General features: G+C 42.4%; 1 long non-coding RNA gene across 1 annotated transcript; it reads left to right on the top strand.

Moving 5' to 3' along the window:
• The first annotated feature begins 9163 nt into the window (after positions 1–9163).
• On the top strand, positions 9164–15504 carry LOC308316149. Its single transcript, XR_013964125.1, has 3 exons — positions 9164–9238; positions 10718–14632; positions 15399–15504. It is a non-coding gene; the product is annotated as an uncharacterized lncRNA (long non-coding RNA).
• Positions 15505–18457: the final 2953 nt, after the last annotated feature.

Raw genomic sequence — 18457 nt, 5'->3', positions numbered from 1 at the left:
TCACATTAAAGGTGGTAGGTTGGTCACAAATGAGCTCTTGCCGAGAGAGCAAACGGAGTACATTGTGTGGATATTCAAAAGGCAGTGGGTATGGTCATATAAGAGAAGGTGAAGCAGCAGGAGAAAATGGCCTCACGCCTGAGGCAAGTCAGGGGGAAGGCAGTGAAAGCAGAGCTCTCCTAAGCTGCTCCATAACTACAAGCAGGGCCAATAATTTCCCTAACTAGACAGGGCCAGCCAAGACTGACTCAACCCATCTCTGTGGGACAGTATTAAAACACCTTACCCCTATAAATCTCCAGCCAGATGTCTCCACATGCACCCATTTTCATGTCCTGTTTGTTGCACTGACAACAATGTGGTCCATTGTGGGAACGAGTCGTCCGATAATGGTAATATATGATGCAGTTAGTTTATTCAAGGCGAGCAGTTGGGCGCCATCGGCCACAACTGTGCTGAAGCACTTTTTAATCAGCTAGGGCCCACTGTGAAACCTCGTGCCCCGCCCAAGGCTCCCCACCTGCACCAACCACACAGTTCACCTCAGCAACCTAGAAGTGGGCAGCTAGTATTTGGTAATATCGCAGTCTCACCAGCATCCACTATAATGTAGCGCTACCCTCTCACAACCCGGGCACCCCCTTCGAAGGTTATATTACAACACAGTGGGAGCTGTGAGAATGTAGAGGGGGAGAAAACTGATTGTTTGGAAGTTCTCAAGACCAACAGGCATTTGCCCATGCTGTGTTGGGGGTGATGTTTTCTCCCAGCATGCCATGCTCTGTGTAGTTTGATTAAAATGGTGAAGTAGTGGATAGCATAGGATAACAGGCCTGCAAAATATAAAGCTATTTACAGAGGAGAAAAAAGTCACAATTTAATTCAATCCACTGGTGCCATTTAAGAAAAATAAATCACACCTGTGTGAAGTGAGGGGCGCTCTTATCATTATACATCTGCATACATCATCTCATTCCGGCCAATCACAATTTGAGGCCTCACTTTTGTCTTCAATGTTTGTGTTTATGCACAATGTTACACTCAAATCTGGGCACTCAATGTCAATGGCATTCAATGTTTGTGTTAAGACAATGTAATGTTTGTGTTTACACAAACCCTCAACGCTTGAGAGTTGTTTTAGATAATGTATCTATGGGATAATGTATCTATGAGCAGACGCAAGGATGTTTATTTGTTCCAAAGTGAACAAAGCAAGCTATGATTTAGCAACATCGACAACAGTATTTGGGTGACGCAAAACCAACACAGACAATCATGATAAACTGTATAGAGAATGAGAATAGTGGGATATGCATATATTATTACCACACTGTTAGAGCTCGGTGTGGTTGACAACCACAGTAGAATAGGTTAGAACATGCCAGTGTGCCATGGTGGGTTTGGGATGACATCACCAAAACCAAAATGTCCCAGGTGAGGTGACATCGCCTCGCAGCTGGCAGGTGTTTCATTTTCTCTAACCTGCCCCTCTCTACACTTCTGGCAAAGTTAATAACTCATCAACGACATGTCCGTATGTTGATGGGGTGTGGGAGAATATGGATTTTATGTGTCACATTGGAAATATGCAAACCAACCTCAAAAGCCGACTTTGAACAAAAATGTAAAATATATGTTTTACCACGTGCTCTGCATGGAGCCTTCCCTAAATGTAGTCAGCTGTTTTCTTAAATCCACTAATGCTAGTTCTGAGAGGTTTTAGGAGCTAAAGGCAGTGGTGGTGCTGACCTCTGACCACTTCCTTTTGTCGTGGCTCATTAAGCAGGGCGAACACGTCGACTGCTACTACTTATTACCCTTTCTGTTATGGCAACAACCAAGCAAATAAGATTCAACTTGCCTCTTGTTACCCGAGCTCTCCATTTGGCCTCTGGCATCATCCAATTGAAGAGTCTCTTTCCCTGGAGAGCTGCACTCCGCTAGACCGAGACGAGCGCTAGTGCACTTGTCGGGGAGCCACTGTATTGTCATGTGAATGGCACAGCTTCAATGCAAATTCTTCCACACTCTCAGGCGGCAAAGGCCAGCATTGACTGACTGCCTGTGTTAATTTAGTTGCCTTTCAGTCCTACTTGATCCACAGTTTTCTGGACCTCAATGGGGAAGAGAGTGTAAGAACATCTTAAGTGTCAGTGCAAGAATGTGCCATTCAACCCAGTAGCGAACACAGCATCAGCAAAAGGTTACCTGCAAAACAACCATGTTAATCAACTGCACTTAAATACACCATCAGGGAGGTAGCCTATACAGTTTACTCTGTTGTCAGCCAGTGATAAGCACGGGCACTAAGTGCTTTTGCGTAGAATCGTTATAACACAGTGAACGATCTGCATCAACAGGAAAAAAACAAGCTGTGGCTTAAAGGGAGGAAATATGGGGCTGTTAAACCAGAGATAAGACCACGCTAACTGTTTTTCTTCCTTGACTGTAACGTGACTGTTGAGGGCAGCAACCGTACCATATCTGACCCTCTGCTTTTCAGGTCTGAGTGAGTCCTGGCATGGGTTGCCACAAGGAGAGCACCATCTCCTGGCAGCAGTATGCTCACCCTTGCTATAGTCATACTCATAACCAGAGGACAGAAAGGGCATAGCACAGGCAGGCAGCCTGTGACTCAAGCTACGATCGATCATCGCCCTCAGATTATACGGCTGGGTATATACTGCAGGCTAGGCAGCGTGGCTGTGATTTACTGTATGATTTTGACAAGGTTGGAGCACGCACGTACATCATTTGCCTTTCCTAATGGGGCGTGCGTAGGCAACTCTGAAAGCCATTTTGCAGTAATGATCATGTCTTGATATACATTGTTGATACTTAAGGATTTTGTAGGCTACTCTGCATTTAATTTGGAGTCATTGTGTTAATATTGAATGGAGTTCACCATTTCAGTATTATTGAAATGAGGTACAAAGCTATTAAATGGCAATTAAACAGTTGTGAAGGTTCGCTGAGCTGAACTGAACTCTAGAATAAATAAGCAAGAATGCACCCCTCCCCTTCACAATCCATCATGAAGCAATAGCTGTATCTAAATTAAACTGTGGTAGTAGGTTGGAACTAAGTAGCAACAACAACATCTGACACATGCAAGGACTTGGACAACAGCACTGAAACATTTGCAAACTCAACTCACACATTTGCTCAAGATGAGCAAGTGTGTGTGTGCGTGTGTGTGTGTGTGTGTGTGTGTGTGTGTGTGTGTGTGTGTGTGTGTGTGTGTGTGTGCGCGCGCATGCATGCATGCATGCGTGTGTACGTGTCTTCATGCCTCTGACTCATAAGACAACTAAAAATGACATGCAGGGCCCCTGCATGGGTTATATGGATGTTACCAATGCAGGACATTTAACACTGGACATCGTTTCAACCACTATACCAGTCATGTATTTGTATGATGGTTCAGGCAGGTTATCTTTTCAAAGAACTCATTGTTTACAACAGGCCTTGTCGCGGTCGGATGTCCAAGCAGCCTTAAGGCAGTGAGGAGCAGTAATATATGAGAGAGAGAGGTCAGATGGTTGTTTAATGGGCTTGTGTGACCGCCTGGCTAAACGACTGAGTGGTGACAGCGCAGGGGGCTGCCTTATCAGACCTGAAGAGAGACGCACAGTGGACGGATGGCTCTGTCGCCCAGCAGCACTCTGTGCTGCGGTGAGCTCTGTGGCGGTGGAGGTATGCAGCAGGAAGTGTAGTGACAGTCCTGCGATGTGACTGGCTGTACCACTTCCTATTGTTTCCCTGTCACTGATAACCCCGGCGACCCCAGCCGAAAGGAAGGAAGGCCCATCACTCCGTTTGTGGTGGCAGGCTGGTCCGTTTTTTGTCGTCTGATAACTCATTAACCCACAGTCCACGGAGAGCAGAATGATTTTTTTCCCCCCTCGTGCTCGCAGTATGGTTAACCCTGAATAAACAGGCTGCTGCTTTTCAGGAGCCAGCCAGCGAAAGAGGCAGAGACAACGTTTCAGAGGATGTTCTTTTCCTAGAAGAGGAAAGGGAATGAATCATTCCAAGCTGTGTTACCATAAACCTGTCAGGATGAAAGCATCAACTGTTTCCATTCAACACAACCCTCACTATCAATCTGAAACAGACCACACATTAGCTGCTATAGGATGTTAAAAGCATCTTTTAAAAACTATTGTTTTTAGAAGACTTCATAATTATGTTCGCATATCATTATGTCATGTCCTATGATATCATAGTGTCATATATTGTAACTGATGACAGTCCATGTCAGACTCAATAGGATTTAATAGTCTTGTGCAACATCATAGTGTTGCACAACATCTCAATTCATTGCTCAAGATACAAACAATGAAGAATGCAGCAGCACTGGAAGTCAATCAATTATTATAGGTAGACATCTTTAACTCCCTGCTTTTATTTTAATTAGTATTCCTTGACAGATATTGTTAATTGTGTCAGTTAGAAAGTTAGTTAGAAAGTTCAATTGGGAAAGTTCAACTGGCAAATCTTATGCATTGAAGTGTGTTTGTTGTCTGTCTTCTTCTCTAATTCACCCTGATGCCTGGTGAGGCCTGGAGGGTCATATGTGGTCATGAGAGTGGCAGACAGCAGAGGCCTCGCTGGGGCCTGAGACGGACTTGTGTCACCAAGGGTCACACCACACCTCGGGCACATAGCTGAAGTCTCTTCATGCGTCTGCAGCTTGCATTGTGTACTGTTCTTTGCTAATGCGCATAGGTCCCACATTTGGCTTGCTTTACAATCAGTTCAGCTGTTTCAGTAGAAGAAGAAGAAGCTAAACTGGGATAAATTGTCTTATGTGCCACAAGTCAGACCGCCTTGGGGCTTTTTGGATAAAAGAGGAATTCAGTCCGCTTTCCTGAAGGCCAAATGTCTAAATATACCCTGACACTTAATTAATGAGCCTTGATGTGTTTTGCATGTCTAATGGTAAGAAGGCAAGGCAACTGTTGAACTGAAAAAATGACTGATTTGTTGTTTAGTGTCTAGTGTCTACACTAGAAAGAATCTACTGTGTAGTAGCAGCTCATTTGAACTATGCATGATCGTCTGTTCATTTTCTAGCAAGTAAAAAGTCTAGCCGGCTATAGATGTATAGGCCTATATTTGTCCAGTTCCAGATATTTTACTTTAAGAATGTGGTAGTTCACATGACAATTAATACGAACATATGGTCTAATCTAATATATCTAATCTGTGTCTAATATGCTCATCATGCCAGCATGGAACTAAGTAAGGCTATTTCATGAGAACTAATTGTGAGAACTTGCCTAGTTGCAGCCAGGTGATTATGATTATGAATTAACCCCCAACACGGGGCTTTCATGCACAAGATTAGAAAACGTGCCGTGAGCGTGACGTGTAAGGTAGCCTAACCATGAAATAATAATAATTGTTCATATACCGTAGCTGTACTGTATTGTATGGACATAATCTCCATAAATGTCATCTCAAAACATTGGTCTCTGCTCTCTACCGACGGTAGTTCCTCGCCCTCGTGTGGTCAAATGTGAGTAGTGCACGGCGTGTTTTTTTTAAATTATTTATTATTTTATTTTAGCCATTCCTAATACAGTAACTTTAGCACACTATCAATTATTACTGTTACTGGGAATTGGGAACAGACTTATCAGTTGCTGTGTATTATTTGTCTCGCTTTTGACAGGCTATTTTTAAACTATTCGGCAGAACTGCTGCTGCAGCTGCACCTTTGACATAAGTAAAAGATTTATAGCTATTCTGTACACCTCGGTCTGGATTATGGAGGGATTTCTAAGCAGTTTGTGCACCGATACTACTGTGTTTGTGTCACTTTGTGTTTGTGACATATGAGGTGAGGACAATGATGTTTTGTCTGCACGCTAGGTTTAGCCTCAAGCTCTTGATCAAATCCTACCATTGTCAACCGCGGTCCATTGTTAGTGTGCTTAATCCCCTTCTGGCCTTCAGGGGAGCTCTCAGTGCTCAGGTAAAATGCCTTTAGAAAAGGTACTTCTCCATGTTTAAACGATTTATAATTTTAAAACGCCGCATAAGCGTTTAATGAATGATAGGAGGGAGTATAGTAGGCTATAGCAGACAAGTTGTAGCTCACGAAGTGAAGTGGTGGGCCTTTCCACCTTTGTATTGGGCTATAGGCTATCACTGTTTTTATGGCCTAGTCGTGTGGGCAACATGTGTGCATTCTGGAAAGGTGTTCCATTCCTCCATTGTTACTGAAATTAGTTGTTGTACTATTCTGCTATGTCTGCCTAAAAGTACAGTACGTGTATTCGATCAAATTGACTATTTCCCCAGCCCGACATTGTAGCCTAGCCTACAAAATAATAGCCTATAATACATGCATACTTTTGGAAATGGTGGGAAATGTAAAGTAGCATACATGATTTCAACACCCCCCCCCTATTTTTCTAACTGTGTATTTGATTTTTATTTTTATTTAGCATGCCTTTAAATGTTTTGATTAATTGAAAATGGAGGACCCTGATTTAGCCTAAACAAGTCTCTTTTCAGGTGATTTAGCCTAAACAAGTCTCTTTTCAGGTTTTATCTTATAGTAGTTTTATTTTATATTGACCTGTACCTTCCTCGGCTTGGACTGTACTTTGTATCCATTCTGCAATCTGTTAATATATATTTTTAAATCAATCAATCACTCCAATATATCAATAAATCAATCGATCAATCAGGATAGATCACATCAAACATATATATAGCCTATGTGTGTGTGTGTGTGTGTGTGTGTGTGTGTGTGTGTGTGTGTGTGTGTGTGTGCGCGCGCGCGCATGCGTGTTCATATATATATATATTCATATATTGGTGTTTTAGATTAAACCTGATTTACCCTGTGACATCAGCAGCATCACATGTACTTACTATAAGCAGCTACAACATCCCTGTCTTCAAATTATGCTATATGCTCCTAGTTTGACATAATTGAGACTTGTGCCATCTGTTGTTTAGTCAGTGCACAAAAGGATACCACCAACCAAGGATCCCCTTGGTAGCGTGCCGTGCACCGTACACAGTCCCTCTGTGTGGACAGCACGTCAGCCGTCTTGTGCGTTTACTGGCCTTTGATTAACTGTCACCAAATTCCTGGAGCTGACATGGTAAACAATTAGAGTGAGCCTCTCTGTCGCATCCGCTACTGCTGATTTGTCCCGCACAGATACTGATCTTAAACTCCAAGATGTGACTTTATTAGTTCTAATCCTGTTGATGGAAACAGAATCCCACCCGCGTTTAAGCGGCCCACTGCAGCCCCAGGTGCAGGAGCACACACACAGGCCCTGGCTTGTCCCTCTTTATCCCAGAGCTGATGAATTGAGAGGGCCCTCTTGGGCACACAGCCCAGGCCGTGGTTTTGCTAATTAGAGGGAATGTTTTCTCATAAATAACCATAGTGATGAAAATTAGGCAAATAATGGCCATGGTTACTGAGCTCACGAATGTTGTCGTTTTGGATGCAGATTCTGAATGCGTAGCAACACTGGGACAAAATCTGGGGTGTGTTTGTGTGTGTGTGTGTGTCTGAGAGAGATAGTGTTAATCTCGTAAACACACAGATAAAGGCTGTGCGGTGACTTATCATTTCTGAGGAAAGAAGTGGTTTCGTATAATTTAACAGTGTAATGTCGATGCTCTAGGAGTCTAGGTCTTCTAGGAGGTGTTTGTAAATCCACTAATTGTAGGCTATACTAAATAGTGAGGGGCAAGTGTTGTGAATTATTCACGTTTCTAATGCATTTTCCTGCAAATAACAAAAAGCGGCAACCATTAGACCCATGATTACCATTACATTCAACTACTATTAAGGTACATTACCCATCTGTTAAGCACAGTTTAACAGTGGATAAAGAGATTGTGAGTGATAGGTTATCTTGGTATCTTTTAGTGTCAGAGACATTGTGACAGCGAGGATTGCTGTAATGCCATTGTCTTTTCTCAATCACACCGATGGCTGTAAACAAAGGCTTAAACCCACCTCAGATAATCCCACTATCCCTAATGGGAGATTTCACATGCAAATAGAAAGTAAGCCCTGGTTTAAACCAGGGGTGGGCAGCCAGCCTTTTTGGGGACACGATCACTTAGCTCTTTTCCAAGGCTGACGTGATCACCCAATGTTAGTGAAAGACACCATTGCTTTTACATATTAATGGCCTTCTAATTAGAATAATACACACTTAGAATAAGACAGATGTGATAATGAAACCTAACAAAAAAGGTGTCAATCATTTAATACGAATAATACAAGTACCGGTAACATGAATACTGACTATCTTGGAGAAAAAGGCTTTATCCATAGGCCTATCAAACAATAATGGCTAATAATAATAATTTGTTAACTCAATAGCCCGACCTGATCACCTGTTAGATCGAGGTGGTTGCCCACCATTGGTTTAAGCATGTTGTGTACAAATGTAGCATTTTGTACTGTAGTACTCTCACTGAGTGCCATTTAATGGTGATATTTGGTCTGTTTTGCTCTTGCAGGTTCAGAAGCGTGGTCAATGACAGGACAGGGCTCCACATCAGATGACTCTCATCATGTGAAGCAGCCCCTCTTCGTTCCCCCATGGCTATTCAGGAGGACGTGCAGCCGACCCTGCTGTTCAACATGACGAGATCCAGATCCTTCATCAGCCCTTGTGACATCATCCCAGTCAGATATCAGCTGACTGACGACTGGCTGCCACACCTCGCGTGACCCAGGCTGTGCTGAGAGGTTTAGGAGCAGTTCCTGCCAAGTGAGTCAAATACCAAGACGGCACGGCCCTGGATTCTTAGTTCTGCATGATGTCGCACACATTTTTAAATAGCTCTTGAATAAGTAAAAAGTAAAAAGTTAGAAGAAAGCTATAAAAAAGCATACAAATTATAAACTTGACTTTATTCAATTTTATTTGTCTATGCAAAAATAGAAGAAGAAAAAAAAAGTGAACAGTATTCTGTTCAATGCTTGAACATAGCAGTGTGGCCGTCCGAGTGGTCTATTTAAAGTTCTGACACTTTATACCTCTGTTGGAGATGCCAGCCCACAGCATCGCGTGTACTACGTGATCAGGACAGAACACTGCGCTATATATATATCAAATCATGGGGCTTGCAGCGTTGTGCTCTGACACCGGTCCGGAGGAGTGGCGTGATTTCTGTCCGGGGCAGCAGACGTTCTAGACCTCTTCACGTGCAGAGCAGGATGAGAGCAAAGCCCTGACAGGTAAAACCACACTGCTGGCTGCCTGTATGAGTACATTATGCAGAAAGGGACAGACATAGAGAGATAGCAAAAACGTGCAAGATGTAGTTACTATTACACACTAAATAACTAAAGTGCGATTGAAATACTTCCTTTTCACAAGTCTTAAAATATGTTCAAATGTCATGCCATACATTCTCTATTGGGGACAGGTTGGGAGTGTAGGCAAAACAGTCCAGCATCTGTACCATCTTCTTCTGCAGAAATGCCTTTGTAATGTAATGTGTATACAGAAATCTTACATTGCCTTGTTGAAATTTGCATGGGAGTTCAAAGTGCTTTTCAGCATTAATTCTATGGTGCTGTGTTACTGTGTTTCCAACAATACATGTTTCCACTGCCCGACGTGTGCTTCAAAGGGATCGTGACATAAAAAAAGTTTTTGTAATTTTTATTACATTATTTGTTATTTCTTTTAGGTTTTCTGAGCTCAATTACACCCAAAAAAACCTGAACTTTTAACATTCAGCAGATATTCTGTGGTCTGGGGTTTACTGGCTCAAACAAGTGCTCAGATTTCTCTGTGGATTGTGATGTAAGACTCCACAAATCCAATATATGTCAGTGGGATTTGCCAGCAGATGTTACTGTTTTCATTGCAGCTCAAAAGGCTTCCAAACCACAGAAAATCCACTGAATGATCAAATTTCAGGTTGTGTGGGTGTAATTGAGGTCATAAAACCTAAAATAAAAATGTATGAAAATTAATGTCATGAAACCTTTAACATACCGTAAGGCTTCCTTCCATCTGGCACGTTAAAGATCCTTCATCGTCAATGATATTTCTTGATTTAGTGATCTGAGGAAGCAGTAATAATGTAATTAATTGGGCTTGCACTTTTGTCCTTTACACGCTGAACATCCTTCCAGATTCATATGTCTTAATTTTGTTATTCACTACAGAGAGGGTGAAATATCCATCTACTTTCCTATAGGAAATTATTCATATATGATTCTTTGAAGAATTCCTTTTTCCATCTTTCCTCCTAAAGGACTATGGGAGGAATATGATATGAACTCTTTATTAGTCCCCCAGGGGTGAAATCCAGGGTGGTACAGCCGCAAGTAGTAAAAAAAGAGTTACAAAAGTCCACAATAAACAATAAATACAGCAGTAAACCATACAACAATAGATACACTTAAAGCAATAAACTGTACTCACTCGCAGACACACGCACGCACACATTCTACGGTACTAGCCCTAAATCGCACCCCTGTCCAAACCTTTTTTTGATGAATGGCAGTAATGGATGAAATGAACCAGACAAAACATGATCTTGTGTTCATACTGTTTAACTGTTTACAATGAAAGTAAATTTAGAAACGATGAAACATGTTTTCCATACTACAGTATTGGGTTTGTAATTAAAAGAAAATAACAATAATAATAATCATGATAATAATAATCATAAATAAATAATATATTTGTTGATTTTGCAGGTCAACCCCTGCTCTGCATCAGAATGGAGGAGTTTGACTATACCGTGCAGATCTCTGATCAGGACTGGGACAGTTTCTTCCAGGACTGTGAGGAATGCAGGCTGCTCTCTCCCTCACTAGCTGGGTTGGAGGAGTCGGGGATGTCTGGGATGAGTGACATGGATGACATGGGGTCCTTTCGCACCGCAAACGATACGAAGGTCCACGTACCACTGGCAGTGGGCTTACTGCAGGAGGCTGAATGCTCCATTGACTACGGCCCCCCAGACTGTGAGGGGTCTCCTGTTGAACACCGCCTCTGCAAATACGGTGTTGGTGGCATGGAGAATGTCCTCTCAGGCAGTGAAGAGGATCTACACCTGCAGTCTGTCAATACATTCTTTGAGGGGCTTAGGTTTCTCACAGAAGCTGAGAGGCTTATAGAGCCGAGCCAAATGGGAGTTGGAAAAAACCCGGAGCCAGTACAAGGCGATGAGGAGATGTGGAGAGACGGGCCACAGGCCAGCATTGGCGCCGTGCCAAAAAGCTACATCCCCAAGTTAAACTCTGTGGCTGCCAACGGTGAAACGACAACTAGCAAAGAAACCGTGGATCTTGTCAACACCAAAAGCAATGAAAGCGTGATGAAAAAAGATGAATATGACTTCAAATGTGTTTGTTTTGCAGCCAGTAACTCACAAATTGGGGTCCGCGAATCAACTAACCCCGAAAGAGAATTATTCATCAGAGAGGCGGAGCGGTCCATGACGACAGCAAGCACAGAGGTGAGAAAGCAGACACTGTCTCATGAGTCATCTGACGACGCTGTCCGCTCGGAAAAATCACCTGCCTGTGGTGAGCTGCTGAGCTCAGACATGAACATTGGTAAATGGGTGAATGACGTACGCCAGGGAGATGTGCTGTCAGACGAAACGGCCCTCAATAAAAACCGTGGCGATGAATCACCCGCTTCCCTGGAAGTGATGTCAAAATGTAAAGTGGAAAAGGGCAGAGACGTCACACTTCGATCACCCGATGCTGACCCAAAGCATCTGAACAGTGGAGTAAGCCAAGCGTGCAGTCCGTCTCCCTCTACTAAAAAGAAGAGAAGGAAAAAGAAACGAGTCAGCTGGAGTCAGCTGGAGTCAGAAACTGGTCAGCCAGTGGAAACTGGTCATAGATACACGAGGCAGTTTATAGCCAATGAGAGTGACTCAGATTATGAGTCCTGTATCTGGGGAAGAGGAATGCATCCACATTTATCTGGTAATAATAGTGTGGCTTATTTGAACAAAACAGAAAAGAATGTTGAGACTTCCATTACTGTTTTACCCACACATTGGCAGGCTTTCCAGAGAGCAACCACACACAATCTGTCATTAACTCCTATTGAAAACAAAGTGCGCATTCTTTCCTCATCCACTCCTTTAAGAGACTGTCGACAGTACCAGAATTTATCTGATATGTTTGACCTGTCAAATACACTTACAGATGCAAGGTGCAAAGCAACAGACTTGCCGGGAAATATCATCAGCACTGACAGAATAGCTACCCCACAAGGTCAAACCGGTGACTATGTGAACCTGCCAACAAATGTACAGTCATGCAGCATATTGCACTTTAAAGGATCTACTGGACTGAATAAAGAACATTGGTTGCCAGTCTCAAATTCCATTTGTGTAACCAGTAAGCTAGAACTGGACACAGAAACGGCAGCATGTGCAATATGTGAAGGAGAGGCTACTCACGGAGTGAGTCTCAAACAGTCTAATGAAATGAATAGTTCTAATACAGCACAGGATACATCAGTAACCCACAGCAGTGTCTCACAAAGCCAAGGCTCAAGCAATTCTGCTTTAAAATCTGAGCAAAGTCACACAGAATCCACATGTGAGTCCGACCTGCCTGTGGTGGAGGTAGCAAACTCTGGCGAAGACGGCACATGTCAAAGCGAGGCTGAGCCTCCACAACCTCTGGCAATGAATTGTCATGACGAAGCCCAGTGTAGATTTACGTCTGAAAACACCAACGTTCCCGTGTCTACAGTTGTGACAGTTATGATTAGTTCTGACACTCAACAGCTGGCTGCTCAAGAAACGATGCACGAACAGCTTACAAATAGGCTTCATGATGCAACCCACAGTGAGAATCCACCCGAAGTGTCTGGTGCTAATTTAACATCAGACAGTAAGGATATGTCACCTCCTGAACGTATGTCCTGTTATTTAGATGAAAATAATAAAACACAACTAACGAAATATTCCCTAGCTGTTAAATTATCAGCCGAACGAGATCATTCTTCAGAGATAACGGTGCCATCTATACCACATGAAATGAATGGTCAAAATGAGGGTTATCTTCAGTCTGGTGAATTAAATCATTCTTCTACAATCAACAATCAAAGACAAAACAATTCAATTCCATCCACGTCAGACAACCTGTTAAGCAGTCGATCAAATATTACACCCAGTGGATCAGTGGATCTCAGCCTTGCTTTAAATAAAGAGCCTATAATGGAGCTCTTACATGAAAGCGTCACCAGCATGTCAAATAATACTGGTTCATCGGTCTGTCCAAATAACGTCTGTGTCCATGGAGAAAGTGTACCGCAAACTACTGAAAGGAGCAACGAGATGTCTGATCTTCAAGACTCCTCAAAACAAAAATGTCACTCAGAGAGCACGGCAGAAGATGCTCTCACAACACTTGAAACAGACAATGTCATTGAAAATGCACCAGACTCTAAACATTCAGTGTTTGCTATGTCGTCTTTTTGGAATGAGATGGAGAAACTGACAATAAAGGACATTTTGGGTCTACGGGCGGCCAACAATGCTCCCCCAGACAGCTCTCTCCCACTGTTGCCAGAGAATGTGGATTCTGACAATTCTGATGGGACAGACTCGGGTTACTTTGGTTCTAAACCTGACCAAACCAGTGGTGACATGTCCAGTATTAGCAATGTCCCGGTGAGCCTAGGAGAAGACTCAGAGAATATGATGACGAGACCTGTGAGTGATATTCCTGAACCGCTCCTTTCCAGTAGCAGTATTGCACAAAAGTACCCCAAGAAGATGCCCAAAACTATAAGTGTGCATAACCTACCGGCACTGGAGTCTGAACCTTGTGTCAGTGCATGGAGAGGGCCCACCATCTCAGAGGATGGAGAAGTAGAGATAGATTATTTTGAACGCATGCCTCCGCGACACAGTAGCACAGTGTCTTTGTCTCCTTCATCTTTTACTGAGCATGTGTCTGCACAAAGATACGGTACCTCACTCGCAAATATATTTGGTTATTTCTTTGGGCAAAAGCAGTCAAAGCCCATCCCGTCAGACTATAGTCTACCTCCCTGCTATATCGGAGACTCTGTCCCTGAGACATACGACCATTTCTTCTCTGAGTTTGATATAGGAAGCTTTTCCTCTCCCCTCGCTGTAGCAACTGGTCAATCAAAAGATGAACTTTTGCCCATTTTTTCCACAAATAGAAACCTGCAATTCCCAGAGGGTTATGACTACTTCTTTCCATCTTCCTCCTCTGATGAAGATGAGGATGAGTTCCGTCAACCGATACAGGTGGTGACCAGGTTGAGCCAAAAGGCAAACGAGGCTCCAATTTCTTCTGACATATATGAGAATTTCTTCACAGACGGGGACCAACATAACTTCTTCTGGAAGAACACTTTTTCCCTGAGAAATATTTGCTTCACAAGCTCTGTGAGCCAGAATCAGAGAGCCAATTCCCTGGCTGTTGTGCCTATAAAGCAGACAAGTGGTTCTGTCCGAAGGGCAATCCATCCCATCGGCATGCTGGGCAGTCACGATGCACACTTTCCTGACCCACTGCTGTACCATCAGGACAGGATCCTCAGGCAGCTTGCAGAGCAGCCCTGCGTTAAATATGATGATCTGCAGACGGCTGTTGCTAATCCAAGTAAGACATTTTCCCAGATTATCAGTTGTAACACAACATAGAGATGCATGCAGAACAACTGATGCATGTCATATACTACCTAGTAAATAGACTTCCTTTCAAATTAAACAAGACTACCGGTATCTATCTATCTAAAAGCCCTGCTAGCAGCCCCTAGTGCTCATACCACTCCTTACACCCAAATGGACATTGGCCAAAATGGGGGACGTGCTGTTACACACTTGCTCAGCACAGCTGTGAATGGACACCGACTGGCCAAGAGTGTAGCAGTGCAAAGCCAAGTGCCAGAGAGGAATGGTTGTACGTGATAACTCGACTTCACTCAATGGGTGCCATCTTCAAGGGGCCGGTGCCAGTATAAATTCACGCTTGGCTTTGAAGGGTAAATGGAAATTAATTTCCCTTCAGTTGACAAAGTCCATATAGATTCCACATTTAGCACAGCTAGGTTTATTCAAAACTAGGACCTCGAATCAATATTTTATCAATATGACCTCTAGTATTAAAGACTATAGGTCACTTCAAGCAGCCTTGTGTTTTTTCCCAATTAGGATTGGAATTGTTCCAGGTACTCCGGAAAATAGGACAGGATGTGGAATGATATGAAAACCCATCATATTATTTGGATTTTGGCTTCAGCTGTTAGTGGCATGAGGTCAATTTATGACTCTCCTGATCTCTTACGAACTGCATAATTTGTTGAGTTGAGTTTCCCATGTCATCACTATAGGATTAAAGTACTCAGTTGTATTTTGTGTTTTTAAAGGACTGGACGCCCCCTTTTTGCCTCTCCGACAGTCTGATATGTGTTTGGTTTGCATTGCATTTGCCTCGTGGGTGCTGAAGTCTTCTAATCCACAAGTTGGAGACGCATGGAAGGCTGGTATGTATTATTGTTGCAATACGGGGCATTTGTCTTTTGCTGTTCTTGTTATCTGTTGTTTTTCATTCATATGTTGTTTTAATCATATGGTGGTTTGACGGTAAATGTTTACTTTTAGAGATTGTATTTTAATGCATTATACGCTATATCACTGCTCAACTTGAGCACGCACACTGGATTGGTTGGAGTTACACGTGGACTAGAATCCATAACCCGGAGAGACGCTTGCCTTGTAAATGGCTGCATATACTGTAACCTTTTCATACATTCGAATATGTATCTGTGAACACATCTAAATGGTTAATTGGGTGTGTCAAGGGAAATGTAAAGGTGATTTAAAGCTAATAATCTTTGTTAGTTACAAATAATGTTTGATAACAAAATATATATATTTTTCTATATACATATACAGTTCTGCTGGCAAACATAAGTGCTCTGTCTGCCATCCGTTACCTACGCAAGTATGTCAGGAAGGAGGAGGCTTCTGGAGAGAAGACATCGCCACATAATAGTGACTGAATAATATCTGACACCTGCTCTGTCAATCTTCATGACATAATGATGAGTGAATAACTGAACCCTGCTGTGTCAATCTGCATGACATTAATAATAGTATCTGACCTGCCAGTATGCCACTGCTCTCTCTGGAGAGCTGTCTGTCAACACATTGAGTTGTCTTTGTCACAGTGGTGGAAAAAGGTACTCAAATGTGTAAAAGTAAAAGTGTTAATACTGCTGAAGTGGTTAATGTATGTTGGGTAATAATAATCAAAATCTACAAAGTAATTAGTAACTAAAGGTTTCTAATAGTCTTTGTGGAGTTAAAGTACAATATTTTAAGTATTAATTCAAAGTAATGAAAATTGGAAATGCTCCAGTAAAGTAAAAAAACCCTCAACATTGTACTTATGTACAGTACGTGAGTAAACATACTTACATTACTTTACACCACTGTTTGTCCATCAGGGAAGGTACTGTCAGGTCAGTAATTAGACATGCAGTGGACTATATATTTGCATTCTAACATATATCTTTGATTCTTTGCTGTGAAAGAACTCACGTGTTCCATAAAGTTGTACTGGATGGGCTTCTTGTTAGTATTGAATAATTGTTGTATTGGTGTATGAAGGAATCCATATGGAATTTGAAGTGTCAAACGACAAAACAACTTAACAGGAGATGCGCATTTTGTATAAGTAAGAGAAATACTGTATAAAGTATTATACTACGGTACTTATAACATGGTTTAATTGGAATGCATTCATGTGTATATTGGTTCCAACACACGACTAACACTAGGTTATGGATTGTTGGTTATAATTAGGGTTAATCTTGCAATAATCTTGAAATAATAGACTTGAGGTTGTGATATATCAAAGCTTGAGGCTATATTGTTACTAGATTTTCAGGCCGTAAACCCAGTTCCAAATTGTGCTGATCAGGGCAATGGTCACAAAGTTATGGCCATTTGATTGGCGAGGATTTGGTGTGCCTGTGGTCCCTGGTGGACCCTGGGGGGGCTATTTTCATGGCAGACCCTTGAACAGTGTTTGTGTCAAGTTCGGTGCAGATTGAAGCAACACTGTGCCTGGGGCCCCAGGGGGCCCTAACTTGCTTTTTGGGGGCCATATGTGGGCCTTTGTGCGAGTCAGATCCCTGAACTGTGTTTGTACTTGGTACGGATTGGAGCAACAGTGTGCCTGGGGCCCCCCTGATGTGGCCCTTAATATGTCCCCTGGTGTGACTATTGTCATGGAAGTGAAGTGTTTGTGCCAAGTTTGGTGAGGATTGGCACAATGGTGTGCCTGTGGCACCCAGGGGCCTCCGGGGGTACCTGATGTGGCCCCTGGTGTGACTATTGTCATGGCAGACCCCTGAACAGCGTTTGTGCCATGTTTGGTGCGGATTTGAGCAATGGTGTTCCAGTGTCCCCTGGTGTTGCTATTCTGATGGCAGACCCTGAACACTAGTGTTGGTGACCAGATTCGTGCAGATCGGACCAACGGTGAGCCTCGCAGCCGACCGCCTTATAGGCAATTTTAATATTAGGATATGTTTTTAATTAAAAGAGAGACTCGGGAGGTAGAATGGCTGAGTGAGAACAAGAAGGTTTACGGTTCAATCCCCTGATCCTCATGGCTTTGTTTCTGCCCTCTTGAGCACGACACTGAACCCATGCTTACTGCTCCTGATGAGCAGGCTGCTGCCTTCATGTCGATGTGTGCACACTGCACATAGATGAACCGTGAATGTAATGCACATTGTGAAGCACTTTGGACGTGAAGAACATTGGAAAGCGCTTTGGATAAAAAGTGCTATAGAAATGCAGACCGTTTACCATTTTAAAGCAGGTTCAAGTATGTAGGCTAGTGAAAGAGATTCGAGGAGTAGAGATGCTGCTGTAAGAATGGTATGTTTTATGTGATCTATAAATAATTCTGTAAGTTTCTTTTAATTCAGCAATGTAACTACACATATTTACAAAGATACAATTAATTTAATTACTGCAGAAACAATATTTTAGATCATTGAATACAGAATATAATTAATATTTTCAATATAACAATAATATAATACAAACGACCAATATACATTTTGGGCACACCTATGTAGTTAATATATTTATAGCGGTCAATGTAGAATACAGATATGTAGAAAAATGTGGAGGAGCTCCCAGGGTCCTTATCTTTCCTTAACCCTTATGCCTAAACTTCTTTGGCTTTTTTTTCCTTTTAAAAAAAAAATTAAACATTTTAAAATAGTTCAAATAGCTGATCTACAAGCTCACACTGTGTCGATGTAGATTGGCTATTTGGACTATTAGGCATTTAGGCGTTGCACAAGATAAATCCTCTAACACTAAACCAAAATCTGAAAAAAGGAACCATCTCAAAAAAGTATACATTGCACTTTATTGTACTTGTTTTGTATCCAAATATGTT

This window comes from Protomyctophum bolini, assembly GCF_963924005.1.
Source record: "Protomyctophum bolini genome assembly, chromosome: 5".
Classification (NCBI taxonomy): Eukaryota; Metazoa; Chordata; class Actinopteri; order Myctophiformes; family Myctophidae; genus Protomyctophum; species Protomyctophum bolini.
Note: the sequence above shows the minus strand (reverse complement) of the source record. Positions and strands in the feature narration are given on the sequence as shown.